The sequence below is a fragment of the Lethenteron reissneri genome, unplaced genomic scaffold (genome assembly GCF_015708825.2).
Source record: "Lethenteron reissneri isolate LAM-NWPU_2019-01 unplaced genomic scaffold, ASM1570882v1 scaffold_120, whole genome shotgun sequence".
Lineage (NCBI taxonomy): Eukaryota > Metazoa > Chordata > Hyperoartia > Petromyzontiformes > Petromyzontidae > Lethenteron > Lethenteron reissneri.
In genome coordinates, this window is record NW_026890893.1 from 1247724 (window position 1) to 1266587 (window position 18864).

Below are 18864 nucleotides of genomic sequence, written 5' to 3' on the forward strand. Positions count from 1 at the left end.
AACTCCGACCAAAACTATCACGTTGCCATACATAGCAGGCGTGACCAAAAAGATCTCCAAAATTCTAAACAAACATAAGATCCAAGTCCGATTCAATACAGTGCATAAAATCCGTGATTTGATTCCATCTGTGAAGGATGTCGTTCCTGACTTACAGTATCCTAGAGTCTACAAATTGAGTTGCATTTGTGGTGATTGCTACATTGGAGAAACGAAACGTCATGTTTCTGATCGTGTCCGCGAGCACAAGTCAGATCTGAAACACGGCAGAACTGATTCTTCGGCCGTTGCCGATCATTGCTACAACTCGGTGGGCTATCATGAAATTGTATTTTCCGAGACCAAGGTTCTCTGCAAACCTCCTGGCTACCATCAAAGGTTTGTACACGAAGCCATACAAATATACAAACACAGACATAATTTCAACCGTGATGACGGTTACAAACTGAGTAATCATTGGAAAGATGTGATTAACCATGCAAAAAAGATTTAACTACACTTATTTGCCAATCTTATTTGACAGACAACCATTACAGTTTTACCATGTTTAGTGGTGGTCTCCCTGTCACAGGTTGAGTCACAAACCGCACCTCTCCATAAAAATGCTCAGCCTTTGTTATGCAGTCTATTCTTAGTCTTAAGCCTCACCTTACCATATTAATAAAAAGTATGCGGCCCTTGCCCCACCACCTTCTCCAACCATTATATAAACGGAGTGGTAGCTCCTGCAATCTCTCATTTACTTGATACAGCAGTCGTGGCTGTGACGGTACCACCTGAAGACGGAAGCTTGTGTTAACTCCGAAACGTCGTGATTTTTATTTTATTTAACTTTTTAATGTTTTTACCTACGTGACTTTACCGAAAAAACCTAAGAATATGAATCATTGCAGTCACGAAAGCTTCAAATCTAGAACTAAACACATACCTGCATTTTCCATAAATATGCTAAATTACGTGGTGGTTTCTAGTTGCGGCAGCTACATACTATTAACACTCCTTCCCTTTATTAGTGCTACCCCTATCCCCTCCCTTTGATGCTGCTAGTCCTGCATAATGCACGGGCATAACGAGTACTAATCACATACCTGCATTTCCCATGAATATGCCCATAAATATGCTAAATTCCTCTTGATATGCAAATTATTTTGTCAAGGTGCCCCTTCCCCCCCCTTCCAACCCAGCTTAAATATACGCTCTAAGCATGGTGCTGTTTCATTCAGATGCTGTCTCCCCGACATACCTGGTCTTCACCTGATGACGGCTGCTTGCGTTGTGGCCGAAACGTCGTGAGAATTATTTTATTATGTTTTATTTTATTATTTTTATTGCTTCCATTCTACGTGACTTTACCGAAAGAACCAAGAAGATGAATCCCTGCAGTCACGAAAGCTTTAAATCACTGTGCTACTGTTCCTCCACCTTGTGTAGAAAATATTAAATGTGAAGAAATAATGTGCGAGTTTAACGCTTTATATTTCCTGTTGTATATTGCCATAGTCAGACAGTTAGTGCGTGCACTTGCAATCCACATTCTATGCACTCTCCTGGAGCAGCAGTTAAAATTATGCCCAACTTTCTTAAATTATCCCACCTCCGTCCACGCAGCAGTATAAATGGGCACACCACAGTCATCGGATTGTCAGGTCGCATAGAGTAGAAATGTTAATAATCCCAGATCCTCCAAAATGTTTGCCCGGTGTGGAAGGTGTAGGTGACAACTACCTTCTAGAGAGTTTCCTCTGTCGGAGGCCCGTCCATCAGCAGTGTTTCTGAACAAGACATTTTAGAGCTGCACCTTGACCCATTTCACCATCACCAAACTCACCAAGAGATCCTTCTCATGCTCGTGATTGCGGTCGAGCACAGAGCGACGGTAGAAGAGAGCCATTGCTTTCTTCGAGCACTCCTCTTGATGTCGTTGTAGTTGTTTGTACTCCACAGGAAGCTTGCTCAGCAGCGTCTCCATCTCTCTCTGGTATACCGCCTTGGCGTCCTCCATTGCCTGCATGTTGGCAAGCAGCACCACCTTTTTCCGTGCACCCTCGATGCAGGCCATGTCGCCCGAACGCTGAGCCTGCACGTAAAGCTTAGCAACCTGCAGGAAGACTGGAAAAAAAACACGGAATAAGCAAGCAATAGGGTCTTCATCATCATCATTGTTATCATTTAAATACTTTCTGACTGTGTTAAAGTATAAATTCATTAGCGCTGTCAATCTCTTTGTTTGTATGTCAGCAACAGGAGTCCATGATAACTATGTTAAGGAGTATCCAACTTGAATTGGTTCCATGAAAACCATCATTAATTGAAATTATTGTTAATCGAATATAGGAGATTCATGTTAAAGGCTTAATTTGTTCCAAGACAATCAGAAGTTCACTAACCAGAGCACTTGTTTTTACATCTTTATTTTTTTTCAATAATTTTTTCATAATTTTCTTGTCCTTCTTCACAATTCATTATAGGGGCCATTGTTATTGATCTTATTTAACTTTTAAGTAAAAAAGACAGGACGTATTCTAGATAGCTGTTTCCATAAGCAACCCACATAAATAATTGAAAAGCTCAGCCAGTTGCTCTCAAAACGCTCATAAAAGGGCGGGTCGTTGATTGGCTGATGTCTGCTGAGTACACTTAGGAGCACTCCGATTGACCGAAATTGGTGGCTGCATGCTATCGTAAACGTCGTGAATAGAAAACATTTATCGTAAAGAGAAATAATGGGGGACCCTTTGGGAGATGGATCGTTAATTGAAATATCGTTAATCAATGTCATGGTAAACCGAGAGACCACTGTATAAAGTTTTGTTGCCAAAACGGACGCTGATTCAGAATAGTTTTTGGGTGTATTGTAAACTCTCTTATACCCATACGTTGGATAAGGGTTTTTTTTTACACGACCTATCCATAAAAAAAATATTGATCGTGAAATCCTAGTGATAAATTTAAAAGGAACTTAATTGAAAATCAACCATATTGATAATTGATTGCTATAATTTTTTGAGAATTAAATAAAAATTGGTATTCATACTGTAGGAATCCGAAGAGCTATAAAGCTCTGTTTTTACAGATGTCCAGTAGGGGTGGGCCAGAACGTTACAACAACAAACAATACAAAAACATTATGATAGTGCAAATTATGGGAAAGTTAACATATCACTGAAAAAAGATACAAATAAAAGTAAACTGTTTTTGTGCTCCATAATACAGGTTATTTGGGTTAGATCACGTAAATATATAAATGTGTCGTTAAACCCGTCACCTGATAAAGCCTACTGAGAAAATGTATTTTTCACAATCGACCTTATCACAAATGATAGCTCAACCAAGTGGACATTTATAGCAGCAAAATAATCAAAATAATAACACACTCGTATGCATGCCTCCACTTGATGTCATTAATTGTGACATCATCTCTGTTTTCTCTGATGCGTTTATGGGTTGTACTATGCGTTTTCAACATGATCTCCAGAGTTCTATTCCACGTGCTGGGAAGTTAGTCCATTGATTAATTACACATAGTCAGCAAAGGACTGTTGCGCCAAACGTGTGACCTCTTGTGACAGCATTAGAGTGAAATGTTCTCGCTGCAATACACAGGTGTCTCGAGTGATTAATTTGATTCACGGATCACGGGGGGCGACCACAGGGCAGCGTCATTTATTTGAGGGTCGCATTCCACTTAGAACATCGACCACCAACTCAAGTTGCGCTACTTTCTGGAGTTGCACATCAAGACGGGCGATGGGGTCCACAAAGTAACCGCCGACTCACTCAAACTTAAGCTCTCAGTTTCTAGGAGACCGGTCTTAGATGCAATGGTGCCAAGAAGGCGTCTTTGGCATCACATGTGGAAGGACTGCAGCTGATCTAAATCAGCTTGACGTAATGTCAACGCTTCTGCACCATACAACAAAACTGACAAAACACAGCACTGGTAGACTCTCAATCTGTTGGCCAGATGGGGTTTAAACCATTCATTATTCCTGAGGCCAAGCCGATCCGGTGCCTGACATCAGGTGTACATCATCAATCAGTAGTCTATGTAGATTCTAGGTAGACATATTCCTCCACTGCTTCGACAGAGTTGCCGTTGATTACGAATGGTGCTTGTAGAGAACTGGAGCCCAAGTTCTGGACTTTTGTTTTCTGCCATGAAAAATTCTAACATTTTTCTCACAGGGTTGTGGAATTATTGGAGGACTGCTGTGAATGTTTCAGGCTTTTCAACAACCACGGCTGCAAGATCAGCAAGGTCGAGGCTAGTGAAGTGGTGCTGGTAAATCTTGACTTCGAGGTCGTGGGTCATGTTTTCAAAGATCAAGTTGATCACCCGAAAGAGCGCCGTGCGAGGAGGTATCCTTGACGGACTCCAAATGTGGTTTCAAATCGTGATGCAAGTCTGGACCCACCACATACCCTTGCACTTATGCCTGCTTGCACATCTTTCAAGGCAGACCAGAGAGCATATCGATACACAGATTTAAATATCGCCTTCAGATAAATGTAAGCAACATGCAATGGGTGGTTAAACTCATGATGCAGTTGCGCAAGTAGGCAGAGTTTAAGCACAGCATCCATCGTAGCGCAACCAACTGTGAATCCCGATTGCTGTGGGTGATGGTGTTTTATCAGGAGTGTTTGCAGCCTGCCCAGAAGTACTTGTGCCAAAACTTGTTCCAGTACTGAAAGTAGGGATGTCCACCACCTCCTATGAGATGTTGGATGACACATACAGCTGTTCTCATCTCGTTTTATAACGGGACTGACTCAACTTCATCAGCCATGGAGATCAGACACTTCTCTAGTTGAGCTTTTTCTCGAGCTTTGAAAATTCCCTGGAGTCTGTATTGTTCGTTGGTGTTATCCTTCCGCTGTGAAGCTGCCTTCAATTCTAAAACATTGAAGGTGGAGCAAGAGAGCCAGGGTTTATGGACAAGCTTTCAGAGGCCTACCGTAGCTTCAGCAGCCAGTCTAATGGAGTCTCGTATATGGTACAAGGCACATTCGACATCAACATTGTCGGGTGATATTGTGGTGGCTGCCAAGTGAGACTCAACTGCCCTGAATAATTAACCAGCAGTATCGTGGCTGTCCCTGAGTCTCTGAACATGATACTATTTAACGGCAGAATATTTCCTGGGTATTGGAAAGCAGAGGGCGAATCGTCTCCCTAGGTGGTGGTTGGTGTTAGCAGGTGCCTCCGCTCCATGGAAAACCCAATATGACTTAAATTTGGTTCTCTCCTTGGTCAGGATATAATCTATTTTTTAGTTGTGTGACCATCGTTTGAGATCCAAGTTTGTCTGTGGATGTTTAGTCTATGATATGATAAGCTGACGACAGCAGAGTTGTCGTTGCGAATCCCATGAGCCAAAAAAGACCCTATGGCAGATTCGAATCCACTGCGGTAGTTGCCTATATTGGCATGTACATCTCCAAAGGTCATGATTGTGTCATGTATTGAGATAAAAAGCAGCGAGGCACTTAAGTTATCCTAGAAGTGGCATTTTTCCATCAGGGCTTGACTGTTCTGCTGGTGCATATGCAACAATGACCAAAAGATGTCCATGTCAATGCTGTATTCTGGCCAGTAACATGTGTGGTGAGATGCGTATTTATTATATAAGTGATTTGTTGAGAGGTGACCTGATGAGTGCAAACCCACAAACCCAATGTTGACCTCCAGAATGCAGGGTGGTATTTGCCGTCAATGGTGGTATTATCACTTCCTGTCAGTCTGGCCTCAGTGATACTGGCGATTATGATATTATATTTGGACAGTTGGTGTACAATGGCCTCCCTTTCCCTGGCGACAGACTCTAGCTCTTCTTGGGGAATTCCCAGGCGTTCCCAGGCCAGCTGAGCGACATAGGCTCGCTAGCATGTCCTGGGCTGGCCCCGGGGTCTTAGCCCAGTTGGACTTACCTGGTAGAGTTCCAGGGACAGTCTATGGGGAGGGGGGGCGCATCCTTACCAGGTGCCCAAAACACTTCAACCGGCTCCTCTCGATCTCGAGGAGCAGGGGCTCGACTCTGAGGCTCTCCTAGATTATCGAGCTCCTCACCCAATCATGGAGAGTGAGCCCGGCAACCCTGCAGAGAAACCTAATGTCGGTGCCTTGTACCCACTATCTCAAAGCTCATGACCATAAGTGGGGTGGGCACATAGATCGACCTGTAAACTGAGAGCTTTGCTTCACTACCACAGAACCGTAAAGAGCCCGCATTACTGCGGATGCCACACCGATCCACTAGCCGATCTCCCGCTCCCACTTACCATTACTCGCAAAAGAGACCCAGAGGTACTTAAACTCCTCTAATAATGGAAGCTGTTCCCCCCTAACCTGGACAGCACACTCCGCAGCCGCCCAGAAGTGATCTATGACCTCAGATTTGGAGGTGCTGATCCTTATCCCAGCTGCTTCACTTTCGGCATCAAACCATTCAAGTGCACGCTGGAGATCACAGATTGACGAGGCAAAGAGGACAACCTCATCTGCAAAAAAGCTACGATGCCACCTCCATGCCACCGTGCTGAATATTCTCCATACTTCAGCTGCACCTTGATATCCTGTCCATGAAAATAACAAACAGAAGTCCAACACCGACAGTGAATTACTTTGATTCAACACCAAGAATATGGACACAGCTCGAACTCTGGGAAAAGATGGACCAGATAGCACGCGCAAGCGGCACTGGTAAATAATATTCCTTGCACCACCTTGCACAAGACATTCCGGGGAACACGGTTATATACCTTCTCCAAGTCTATAAAGCAGAGGTAGACTGGTGAAGCAAACTCCCATGACCCCTCAAATATCTGTTAGAGGGAAAAGAGTTGGTCTATTGTTCCACGACCCTGACAGAATGCGCATTGTTTATCCTGAATCTGAGGCACCACCGCTGGGCGAAGCCTCCTCTCCAGCAGTCTGGCATAATATTTGCCTGGGACATTGAAGAGTGTGATCCTTCTGTAGTTGGAGCACGCCCTCTGGTCCCCATTATAAAAAATATAGACCACGAGCCCAGTTTGCAAATCCAGAGGTACTGTACCCTCCTTCAATGCAACATTGAAGAGGCACGTTAACCACAACACTCCTACATTGTCCAGCAGTTTCAACAACTCTGGGATAATCTCGTCCACACCAGCAGCTTTGTCGCTACGAAGGCCCTCAATCACCAAAGCGACCTTAGCAGCCGTGATGGATTCGACCCGCGCAGCTATTTCCAGAGCGACCTCCTGAGAGGAGGGCATGTCCACCGGCTTGAGGAGCTCCTCAAAGCGTTCCTTCCACCTCTCGACTATCTCCTTAGTTGAGTTCAATGTTACACCACCCTTACTGAGAACAGCCTGGGCCACGTCCCGTCGACCCCTCTTATGGTTTGCCAGAACATCTTTGAGGCTGCCCAGTAGCTCCTCTCCATGACTTCTCCAAACTCCTCCCATACCTGGGCTTTTGCTTCGGTGACTGCTACCGCTGCTGCCCTCTTGGCAAGCCGGTACTTCTTAATTGAGTCGGGAGACTTTTTTTCCTAGCACAGATTGGAAAGCTTCCTTCTTAAACTTGGCAGCTTCCATCACCACTGGTGTCCACCAGTGGGTCCTAGGGTTGTCGCCATGACAGACACCAACTGCCTTCAGGCCACAGATTTTCACAGCTCATCGACAATGGAGGTCCAGAACATTGTCCACTCAGACTCAATCTCCATGACCTACTTTGGAGTGTAGGAGAAGTTCTCCTGGAGGTGGAAGTGCAAGACTCCAGGCGACATTGCTCTGAGGGTCATTGGAATACACAAACCCCACCACCACGATAAGGTTACAATCCTTCAATGGGCAACTCCATCGTGGCATAACCTTCCCCAGCGGTGGCTTCGAGATATGCGAGTCATCCGAGCATTGCCTGATCGTTGTCTACCATGGACAATTTAAATCAGGGGCTGAAACCCCTGGTGCTGTAAAGTTGTCTTTTAATTTTACACATTTGGGTTACGCAGAATGCTCTGCCTCCATCGGGTAGGGGAGATGCAGAGTGCAGTATAAGAGAGGACGTTTTTGCCATTGACCCAAAGAGCAGTGTTTTTCCGCCGAAGGTGCGAGAGACACTGCTGCTGCTCATAGTCCGCAGCTGTCGAGGATACAGGTATCCACTTACGCCCATTCTACCACTGCCAGACACGTATCGTAGCCCCATCAGCTCGGGTATTATCAAGGTTCCTAAGAGGCCTTCATGGGTACCATAGCGACCTGGAGTCATGATTGTCCCCTAAACGCATACATATTGCGCAGCTTCCACAGCGTGGACAGGGGGCAGGTTGGTGGACTTTGAAAACCCAAAGTTATTCTGGAGTGAACAATTTGGAACTCAACAATTAAGTTCCTGAAGAAACTCCCGGACTTTGGAGTGCAATGTCACACATCGTGCTGAACAACGCGGGGTAGTACAACCTCACGTTATCGCACTCTCACAGCACACGAGAGTGTGACAAAGCACAACTGTGAAAACTGATGAAGTACATCTAAACTTTTTGCTCCAAAAATGTTGCAAACCGCATTTTACGTTTAACAAAAAATGAACATAAACCACAATAGGGCAGGTTTAACGAGAATTTGCTGAGCTGTCCTCACGTTGGCCAGTGAGGATGACCCCATCGATGTTCTTGTATTTTATGATCTGGTAGATGTGAGAAGTGAACTCCTCCGTCACTTTGAGAAACTTCTTGCTGAGTTTATTCTCCAGCTCGTCCATGTCTTCTGGGTCCGCGGGCATGGGGAACATGAAGCACTTGCGTTTCTGCAGGAAGACAACAACGACAGTTCAGCAACGAGAATGCACTGACTATCCTTGCTACCTTCAGCCAAGGTCAATCCACTGCTTAATGTCGGGCTCCCCCAACCACTGCCATCTCTCACGATCCTGCAATTTAATATTCTGCAATGTTAAAATATACCAAACACTTGGGTATGATCTGATTTATTGACCAAACCTTCATGGTGGACATCCCAATGCATTACATTCCTTGGCTGCCATGCCATCAGGGAAAAAAATATACGAGTTTTGTGGTAACACCGTTATCCACGACCCACTCCCGAAATACCTTGGAGTGGTGCTCGATCGAAGTCTCACTTTCAGGCAACATATTGAGCAGTTGAGCAACAAAATTAAAACCTACACAAACATCATCCATAAACTGCCGGGAACTAGTTGGGGCTGTTATGCGCAAACACTATGGACTGCCACATTTGTCCTCGTGTATTCGACGAGAGAGTATTGCTCACTTCTGTGGGGACGCAGTCCTCACGCTCTAGTTATCGACACACAACTGAACATTGCAATGTATGCCATCTCAGATACGCTGGAGTCGATACTGATCCAGTGGCTCCCAGTGCTGAGCCACATCGCTCCGCCACAAATCCGTCATGAAACAGTGGCCGTCCTGGAGTACCAACAAATATTCGTCAACCTACACCTTCCAATACAACGGGACTTAAACCCAGCGTCGCCTGTTTGCCTAAAATCACGCAACCCCTTCTGGATCACAGCAGCCTCACTCCACGCCACAAATGCAATGAAGGCGAGAGATGGAAGCAAGTCTGGACTGCGGTCGACATCAACAAATAAACATACAGGACCCTATTATCGAACCTCCCAGTTTCAACCTTCCATGCTGCCAATGGTCGACCATCAACCGAATCAGGACCGGGCATGGCTGATGCGGCCACCTGATGTAAAAATGGCGCATCAAAGATTCGGCAGCCTGCGAGTGCGGCCACGAATCCCAAATGATCGATCACATTGTAAACACCTGCTGTCTCCACTCCTTTATCTGAGCAACAAACGAGATCCACTCTGTGTCTGAACAGACAATTGAGTGGATAACACATCTAAAATTGCATCTTTAATCTGCTGCTATAAATCTATACGAAAGAAAAAGTTGAATGCTGTAATGCACTTTACTCTAATTTAATACTTTTGTCACGTCCCCATAAATTTTACCGCTTTCATTGTGGCTTGTTGTTGGAGCTCGAATGGTCTTTAATAGAAGTCGCGCGGATCTGAAGCCACATTTCAGATTCGATTCAGGTTTCGATGCCAAATTTTCTCAGCCAAAGTTTAATTTGTAATGTCTGAATTACGTGCCCTTTCCTCTCTGTTAAACCTCAAATCTGGTATCCTGGTGATGTGAGTAGTACATAGCATTTACGTTATTCAGTGTTTTCTTATACCATTATGCAATGTAGTCTGAATTTTAAATACACGACAAAAGTGTGATGTAGTGTATACTGTAATTTAAAAATCAATGGAACGTGCAAGTTGGTATAACATTTATTTAATACGCGCTGAAATGCTTCTGTTTCTGAATATTTTTTTGGTATGACAAATAAAGAAGACACGTGGTTATGAATGTGAAAATGTGAGAGATAAAAAAGCAGCTTGTGTATGCATACACCCCTGTGCACGATTACTCACTTTAAAATACGCGCACATGAGGTCACGTTCCCTGTTGAATTCTTCATCTTTCAGGGAATTGCTCCTGCGGATCTGGAAGCACTTCTCCATGTACTCGTCGGGAGTACACGGCTTCTCATCCCATACCAGCTTCAGTGCGCAGTCCCGCACACACACAACCAGGGACGGTAAGTGATTTTCCAGGATGCTGGGTTTGTCGCCTCGGGAGAATATCTGGGATCGTACGTGCTCTGACATGTTCTTCACGTAGCTGGACAGGTGGCAGGGTTAAGGGATCTACATACAATGCATCTCTCAAATATATGGAGACCGATCTCACAGTACTCTCCTGCACACGGTCCAACCTCGCACTCTTTAATCTCTCCCATCTCATCTCATTCTATTTTCCTCCACGCACTATTTGCTCCCCAGCAAACAAGGTGTTCTGTCGAATCTCTCAGTCAACCTCATGCAGTCCCGGGTTTGTTTAGTCTCCTCCTGGAATTCCTTATCATCGATTCGCTATTTCTGTTCAAGTCTAGGTTCAAGAATTTCCTCTGCCTATGTTTAAATATGTCACTGGCCTTATGAAGTTTATTTATTCGCGCTACTGCCATAACATTGTCTCAACTCCCCCATCTCGTCTATAGCATTCCCATGCCAATCAATCTAAATTAATATATATAGAGCGCGTTTCACAATAAATCACATCCATAACGTCGTACGAAAAAATACGTAACATTGTCAGTGTACGAAAGTACTTTCTGGGAAAGAGTAAATATAAGATAAATAACTATCATTAAAGCGCAAATGAGGAGTTTTTGAACCTTTTAAAATCCGACTGTGGATCTGCTGGATTATATATTTTTCCGCCTGAGGACGACCGCTTGTGTTGCGATCGAAACGTCGTGATTTATTTTATTTTATACCTGTGTGACTTTACCGAAAGAACCAAAGAGTATGGATTCCTGCAGTCACGAAAGCTTCAAATCAAGATTGCTTATTCATGTTTAATTCCTATTTTTATTCATATTTTAATTGGTATTTTATGAATGTTTTATTATTAGTTTTTACTAATATGATTCTATTCATATTTTGTATTCATAGTTTTTTTTTATAATTCTATTAATCTTTTAATTAACTTAACTATTCTTTTCTTAATAAAACTTCATTCATATTTTTTATTTATATTTATTTACCTTCTGACGCCCTGACCCGAACCCGCAACAATATATAATTTCCGTTGAGGTGTTGATGCTCTTACTCTCGCAGTGTTAATGGACTTGCTTTAAATTAACTTCATTTTCCCCTTTTAACCAAATACGAATTCTGGAAAACATCTCACCATATATGGCACACATTACTTACATTTGACAGCACATAGTGGCTTTAGAATTGTTATTTATTTGTGTGCACCGTATGTGTATCTCTATTTGTATTTGTGGGTGTATATGTATGTATATGTATGTTTATGTATGTTTATGTATGTTTATGTGTGTTTATGTATGTTTATGTGTGTTTATGTATGTTTATGTATGTTTATGTATGTGGGGAGCGTAGTGTAGTGGTTAACGCGTTGCACTACAAACCCGGCGACCCGAGTTCGATTCCCGCTCATGGCCAACACCAGTGACGATTATTTAAATCGGTCCTGGGCCTCCCTTAGGTCGTCTCAGCCTGAAATTAGTACGTGGTGTGTAAACATTGCCACTAGGGAGAAAAAGGCGGTCGGGCGTGGTGCTGGCCACCCAGCCCCTTGCGTGACGTTCTGGCCTTCATAGCAACACCCACCTGCCCCAACAATTTGTTAAACTGTATGGGTAATGTTTGTTATGTATGCTTGAGAAATGTGGCCCCCACCGGTTTGAAACATTTATGTTGACATGCCAACGATCCATCCTAGGTTTAAGCAGGCTGTATGCAAATTCAGCAAGTCTTGACATAATTGGACACAGTGCCATTAAACTTCAGATACATTTGGCAATCCTTATTTTCCGCTAATTAGTATACAAGGCGTCTAGCATAACGATCGTTCTTTCTTCATGAGAATTCGCTATAACGAGGAATTTAAATTTCGCCAAATTTGTTTTTTAATCGAGCAAATACGTCCTTGGGCGCCAGAGGGCGCACCACGGCCACAGTTGTTTGTTTACCAGTCTCCTTTGCTGTGGGGCGCAAGCCGCATGATTCACCATGCCGAAGAGGGGGCATCGCGGTGGCATCGTGGTGGCACTGTGAAGGGTGGCTGGCGGGAGCGGTGGCGCAATGGTTAGTGCGCTGCACAACGAACCCCGGCATTCCAAGTTCGATTCCCGCTCAAGGCCAGTGACACTATCTGCACCGGTCTTGGGACTCTCTTAGGACAACTAAGACTCAAATGAGTACCTGGTACGGTGTCTAGTAAACATCGCTATTATTGAGACCAAGTGGACCGGGCGTGGTGCTGGCCACCCACCTCTCGTGTGACATACCGGCCTTCATTGGTACTCACTAACAGCACTTGGCCCAACAGTCTGTTAAAGCTATATGGGGGATCTTTGTCTTGTTTGTGAGAATGTTTGTGCATGACAATTAACCAACTTAATCAAACAATTAAATTAGCTTTATTGACAGGATGATAACTAAAAACATATATATTATGAATGATCATAATTTCAACATTCTTTGGCAAGTGTCTTGATGGGTACATCCAGTGCTCGCTGAGCTGCATTGGCTTCTGTTTGCTGAACTAATACATTGTTCGAAGGTCGAAATCATTATGCACAAAGCGCTTGCCACAAATGAACCGCAATGACATTGCTGATTTCGTTAAGGAATATTAACCATTATCACGCAAATTCCGGTCATACTCGCATAAGCGGCTTTTGGTTTAGCGATTGAACAAGTACTGTGGATGATTGTGGGCTTTGTCTTCTATTATATTTTGGAATTATGAGGCGCCTTTCGCCAAGGTGATTGACTGCTTGCCGACTATGTTACAAAATCGCAAAATAAGGGAAGGATGGCTGGGGTAGTTACAGTCGTCAGTAATCGCATTCAAAAAAGGAATGAGATGTGGCAGCAGGGAAAGGAGATGATAGTGCACGGAGTTGAAGGAGTAATTGGTTGGAGTGTGATAGTGGATGAGGCTGGTAGAAGGGAATATCGTGAAGGTCGATGGTATGGTATGAAAGGATTGCAGAGAATGATAGGTTCAACGGGTTGCGGGCTTTGTAAAATGAAAGTACATTGAGGAGGCAGGAGCAGTGGTTTGGAGTCGGGGCAGTTGGGCTGCCCAGAAGGGCAGGGGGTGAGGCAGCGTTCAGGGAACAAAGAGGTAGGGGCAGTGGCTCGGGGTGAAGTAGGGCTCTAGGAACATGGGGGATTGACTAGGGTCGAGGGAGCGAGGGGACGGCTGGGAAGGGGTTAGGGGCATTAGGTAGTACAGGTAGGGGTGGAGGAAGACGAAGATAAAAAGCAATAGATAGGACCTGAGGGCAGAGCAAAAACAGGAAAGCGAGGGGGAGTCAGCTGTGGAGAGGGAGTTTGTTCCAGTATAAGGGGGCAAACAGAGAGAAAGAGCAGACGCGAGACTGGGCACAGGGCGGTGGAAGGACAGCAATGAGATAGGCAGCTTGTGACCGGAGTGGATGTGATGGGCCATATCAGATGACGCGTGGTTGTACCGGTGCATGACAGCGGCTTTCGTTAAATCAACCCCTCCGTCCACCCAATGTCACCCCAAGTTTCACACAGATGTTAGCATGGGCATGGTGAAGGATACCGCAGCTGCTCCAGGCTCTTGTTATCCAGAGTCTTCTCAGTGTTGTAGACAAGCACGTTGCTCAGCAGCACGGCCATGATGAACAGCCAGATGTCGTGCTCCTCATTGGCCTGCGTGTGAGAGATGGGAGCTGTTTAAATCTAATATCCGTCAAGCTTATGAAGCTCATTGGGTTTCTGGTTTTAAAATTAAACAATACATTTGTATATGTAATTCTTTTCCATATATCTGTGGTGATCTGATTACATGACAACGGTTATCCTTGTAATCCCATGCAGATGAACCAGCACACCGCACGTGTATGTCACAACATCAAGTGTTACGTGACATAAACTTTATCCAATTCAAACGCTGTGAGGCAATAGTATTAACAATGATAAATCCACTGTTGGATGAAGACCCAAAGTTGCTATCACATCTCACACGCTTGTAAAAGTAACAATCCACTGAGCATCATTCACGTGAGCTGATTACGTTGCTCCATCTCCTCAAATTTACGTCCTCTCAGATGCATTCATTGGCTGTCACTCCATCGCTATTATTGACTGTCGGCATTAATTGCACCGAGCCAGGACATGCCCTGTCCAATTACCATTGTTAATAGTTTTAATTATGTCATTAACCTCAATTTTTTTATAAAAAATAAAAATAATACTTTCGAGGACAAATGCGTGTTGGGAAACCGTTGAGAAATCCATGCATTACATTTGTTGTTACTTTTCCACAATTATATCCCGACTGAAACTCTCATGCCACGAGATGAAGAATACATTTGGAACTCACACAGAGGAGTGCGACCTTTCACGTCTGAGATTGGCCACCTGATACGGATGACGAAAACGCCACCACTGCTCCACAGAGGGCAGTATTGTCCTAGCTACTCTGCCATATGAGACTAACGTTTGTGGCATGACAATTAAATACTATTTAATCCTCAGAGCGGGAATTTGGCCAGATTAAGTGCAAATCCAAAATATGATGTGTGTGTGTGTGTTTTGGGGATTGGTAGTGTAGTGGTTAGCGCACTGTGCTACGAAGCAGGCGACCCGAGTTTGATTGCCGCTCACAGCCAACACGAGTGACGATTATTTGAACCGGTTCTGCCCCCCCCCTAGGTTGACTTAGCATCAAATGAGTACCTGGTGCAGTGTGGAGTAAACATCGCCACTAGAGAAACAAAGGCAGCCGGTCGTGGTGTTGGACACCCCCCCCCTCCCCCGTGTGCCGTGCCAGCCTTCATAGGTGCTCGCTAACTGTATTTGCCCCTACAGATTGTTAAGGCTATACGGGGGGATCTTTGTCTCTTTTCATTGAATAACTGGTAGGCAGAACATTCCCACCTGTGTTTGTATAGCGCACGTCACATCAACTGGCATTTCAGAGCTCTGATAATAAACTTTACACGGATGCCATGTACAAGAAGTTCAACATACATAAAATTAGTTAAGACTATCGACAAAACAATGTTCCCTTGGCAATGTAATTACAATTTAACATACGCTTAAAATAATAATCAAGACGAATTACAATAGTAAATTAATAACACCGTGAACTCAGATACCCAGCTTACTTCACATTTTATTTGTATTGTTCGCCTTTTGGCGTTCTCTGGTCTGACACTGGTGGTGGGTCAATGCCATGAAGAAGGCTGTCTATGATGGAGGCCAATCAGTTTCCAAGACTATATATAATTATCAGACGATGTTTGTTTGCATGTTTTTCCACAAGTACTTTGTGTGATTCATGATGCATCTTAACATAGCACCTGTTTTGTCAGACAGGGTAAAACCTATTGCTTCACATATCTGCACTAATTACATATGCACTGAAGAAAGCGGATTTGTAAAACTGTACAATTCAATGCCCTTAACCATCTGCTCCTCACTTTTATATCTTTAAAAAATGTTGTATTGCATAGAAGACACGTGGGTGGTGAGGAGGACCCACGTGTAGAATACAATCTGCATATTGTGAATTACTGTCGATCATCGATTAATTATCTGGCGGCTTCAGGGCCGCGGAATTGTCTAAAGTGCCGAACAATCACTAAATCATCATTATTTCAAACAGATTATTTTGCCCATTCTTGTGAATCATATTATGTTTTAAGGTGTTGTGTATGTTTTTTATCGTTTTATATTTGTTTACTATCCGAAATTGTTATGAATAAACATACAAATTAGCTTTAAAAGCTGTAAATAGTTACCGTATTTACTGTACCATATTTACCACTTTAATCTCAAAGGCTTGGCATGGGGTGATATACATAGTAGTACTATGCTCTTGTTTCAACAACTTGTGTTTGAGGATCGCCGGACTGATGCAGCCTTTAGACCGGGTGCTCTGGCAAACGCCGAATTACACAACGCACTTTTCGCCGGATCGCACTATATATTTTTAGTTTTTAGCACTGAAGTTATTCGTCATGAAAAATGTGTATAGTGCAGTATTTTAATTGTTTAAGTTGTTGTACGCAGTGTATAATGTACTGTACTGGAAATATAGTTGACACTGAATCGAGCATCGATACTTCTTTTTAGTCACGCACATGATGCCGATCGTTGGACTGGGTTATAGCCTTTTGGGGTGGTTTTGCTGGTTTCGACAAATCGGCCCGGGACCGGCAGACAATCGATGATCTACTGTAAGTTATCATATCACGTGACAAGAAAATTATATCGCTGCAGCCCTGCACCTAACATTAAACTCAGGAATATTGTTCAACTTTTTCCTTGTGCCAGTTTCATGGCTTCCTTTGCTGCCTGCCACGGAGGCTAGGATATGTTAATTGCCTCGCCGAGTATATAGGAGGTCGTGAGGTCGATCCCGACCCCGACGATGCCTGCTGTATATTTGAAGTGTGTGGTGTCTCTCTCTCTCCCCGCAGTCGCATGTTTTTTTTTCTCCGGGTCCTCCGTTTAGAGCATTTGATTGCTATTAAATTCCACATGATGATAAAAGGCAGTTGAATAATTTAGTGTGTCAATCTAGATGATGATTTAAAAGTGCATAGCTCTAGTAACTTCCTAATATCGGAAGGAAAAGCGTTACATAGCCCCAGAAGCGCATCCAAAAGCACCGCACAATGCGGTGACCGTCTTTGTTTGATTGCCGCTATCCATCGACGAGATCAGCAAGGTATTGTGGTTAATTTGTGGTAAGCACTTTGTGCATAATGAGTGCGAAATTTTTATATATTCGTTCAGCAACCAGAAACCAATGCAGCTCAGGACTGGACGGACGCGGTCGGATCTCGCAGTACCCGTCACGACACGTGCCAAATAATTTTATACACGCTGCAGCTTGCTAATGTTTTTGGCAGATGTCCCATAGAGTAGTCAGCCTGTACACCGTGAGGATGCAGCATCACATCATCATTATCTCCATTCACCTCGACTCATTTCATTTCTTGTGACAACGTGAATCACGAGGGTGTGAAGTGTCATCACGTCGTCTGCATACGTCTCGACTCATTTCATTGCATTGTTCCCAGTGGCATAGTAGGGAAAAAAATTCAACCTGGTGCTTTGTGATCTATATCCGTGTAATCAAGCACAAAATAGTAATATGGTAGACTCTCGATTATCCGCATGTGGTTTATCCGATTTGCGGATTAACTGGGCACCTGAAATTTTTACATGCAATAATATAATAATTACTGATGGATTCTCCCTTGAGCCCAAATTAATAATCTAAAAACAGTTATATATTGTTATTCTTGGAAATGTGTATTATAAGTCACGTGCTTAAACCGAATAAATATGTTGCTCTGGTTAATGCTAAATACACGTTATCGCCTCTATATTACAGTAGTTGCATATCTTTACAGCAGTGGATGGAGTTTGATTTATTTTAATTGGCGTGGCTCTGCTATCCACTTAGTGGGTGTACTCTTCTGCGCGTGAGCAGAAATTGTTATTATCAACGAGCACGTTAGTTTTTGGCATAGAGATCCGCAAAAAGATTATATTTTTGGATTATCCGAAATTATGAATTATCCGCAGCCCTTCTGCCCGTCATTAGCATGGACAATCGATAGTCTATTGTATTTTTAAAAAATCAAATTAATTGACGTCCAACGACATGTGTCCGGTGAACCAATCACACGCAATTTGTTGCCCGCATGCCCAGCCACCGCATGCTTAAACAGCTTTTGTTATGCCAGATAGAGGGGGCTAAATGGGCGTGGTACGGGCGACAGAACAGATTGAGCTGACTGGACTTGCCGATGACTGGTACCAGCGGTGTCAAGATCGGCCTCTGTGGAGGAGGCTCGTGAAGGACGCTGCTACTGGGCAGTTGGAGGCAGTCGCCCTCCAACAACAACGGAGGGCGGAGGAGCGACGCTCACAACAATGAGCGGAGCGCCGGATGGCTAAAGCACAGCAAGTTGGCACAGTATGGGGCAGAGGTGATGCATCAGCCAGTCATCTCACTCAGTCAGTCAACCCATTTGCACCTGCTGGGTCTGTCCCGTGACCTGCTGTCAGCGAGCGTTCGACACTTCACGAGGCCTTAACGTACACATAGCCTGGCACAAGCGCCGTGGTGACTTCACCGCCACTTAGTGGCGAATGGCGGTTGTTGTTGTGCGTTAGCGAGTTTAACAAATCAACATGAATCGATGGATTGTTGTATTGTTACG

The 18864-nt window shown here is 44.0% G+C and overlaps 1 pseudogene; it reads right to left on the minus strand.

Annotated features, from left to right (window-relative positions):
• LOC133361696 (guanylate-binding protein 1-like) overlaps positions 1-18864 on the minus strand; it is a 72815-nt pseudogene that overhangs the window by 21485 nt on the left and 32466 nt on the right.